A 2068-nucleotide genomic window follows, 5' to 3' on the forward strand; every position below is an offset into this window, starting at 1 on the left:
TATTTGAGATGTTGATTGGATTGGTTTGAGAATCGTCGTGTGACATATTGACTTGATTTACGTTCCTGTTAAGAATCATACTTGTAAAGATGGTATTAGGGTAATATCAAGATCAAGGAGTGGCGTCAACAAAGAAATGACGGCTCCAACAGATTCGATATTTGCATAAACCCTAATGATTTATTCAAACAAAAGAGATGTGTATGATTTACACAGCCTCCTGCTCTGATACCAATTTATGAGACAAAAATTGTATATATCGAATAGATTCTAAACAAGTAAAAGACTACGAAGTGAGAGTGAACACGGAATGAATCAACGAAGTGTCGGATGATTAAAAAGCTGCAACCTCAGAAGAACTCTATTAAGAATTGCTACTATAGAGGTGTGCTAGGGTTACAATGCAAAAGATAAGAACGACAAGTGCATACTGCGGTGCATGCATGCACTATATAAATGTAAACCCTAATATATAACGGCTGGGAAGGCCCAAACCGTGTACAATATGGACTATACTAAATGGCCTAATGATGCAATCTTTTATACCCAACAACGGTAAATATTAGACTAAAATCTAGTGGTGATAATAATACTAGTTCGAGTTTGGAGTCATCACTTTAACAAGTGAGTGCATAGTTACTTTCATCTTACACATAGATATGAAGTATTTAATATAAAGTACGTGCTATGTGTGCATATTATCTGTGTTTATAATATCTTTGTTGGATGAACAAAATATACATGTTTTATTTTATTTAAATTGTATATGTATTTTATTCCTATAAATTACAATGGGTAAAGATGGGAAGATGAAAGATGAGTTGGATGATGAGATGAAAGGTGATATAGATCATGTGATGAGGGTGAGAGGTGAACAATGAGCGAAACCTTTACCCAAGCGTTGTCCCCGTCATCTAGCAGAGTATGGATGGCAACCACAGACTATTCTAGATGGTCCAGTGGAGCACTAGCATGCTCGCAACCTGTAGGTGTTATGAACGATATGTTCACCGGGTGTACTCCAAAAACCCATTGACATGTATTCCGAGTGGACTCTAAAAAATAATGTTGTCAATAAACAAGATAAAGCCTGGCGACTATGGACTTAGTGTCTGTTATATAACCCTGGCGACTATGGACTTAGTTCATGTTATATAAACCCTGACGACGATGGACTTCATGCCTATTCCTTAGGATAATCATTAGGAATAAATAATGAGGAATAGATGATTTATAGGGAAGATACTTAAGAATAAAGAAGATAATCGCGATGGGTAATTGGGTTGATTGTTTGATGATGAAACATAATAACTTCATTATTGTGCGTTGAAAATCCTATGTACTCACCAGGTTTCCCAACTTGACCCACTCAAGTTTATTTGTATCACACGTGTCGATATGAAGCTACATTACACTAACAGACTAAGGAGATGTAGATCACTAGTGTAAATGAATGTAAGATCTGTTTATGCTTATGTTTCTGTATTGACGATGACATCCCAATGTTTTAAATGGAATAAAATATATTTCTTCGGAAATGTTTTGATAATATATTTATCATGTTTTTTTGGAAACAAATTCCATAATATTTTTCTTAAAAAGGTACTCTGATTTTTATATAAAGCATAAACAAAAATCGGTCTTTTATGGACGTAAAAATAGGGATGTCACAAAATTTAAGACCCATCTATAATTTTTTCTCGCCGAAAAAGCATATCTGACACCCATTGCTTAATGTTCAGACGTTGGAGGCATTTGGTTATTTTCAAGCTAGTATTTCAAAGCCACACCACCAACAAGTACCTTTACATCCTCTTCTGTGAGGAATGATAACCAGGAAGAAAATATAGTGATGGATGTGGAAGCTACGGTGGCAGTTGGACCGGAAGGATGGTGAGAATGGTGATGATTTAAGCTGAAACGACGATGAACATGAAAATGGGTCGGAGATGAAGAGATAGGGTCTCAGCGAATTTTTTTCTAAACTCACCAAAACTAAAATCTTTGTAATCGGATGTTACAGTTATGATTTGTTTATTTGTGGAGATTTATTTTGATTCTTATGTGG

Source organism: Lactuca sativa, chromosome 3 (genome assembly GCF_002870075.4).
Source record: "Lactuca sativa cultivar Salinas chromosome 3, Lsat_Salinas_v11, whole genome shotgun sequence".
Lineage (NCBI taxonomy): Eukaryota > Viridiplantae > Streptophyta > Magnoliopsida > Asterales > Asteraceae > Lactuca > Lactuca sativa.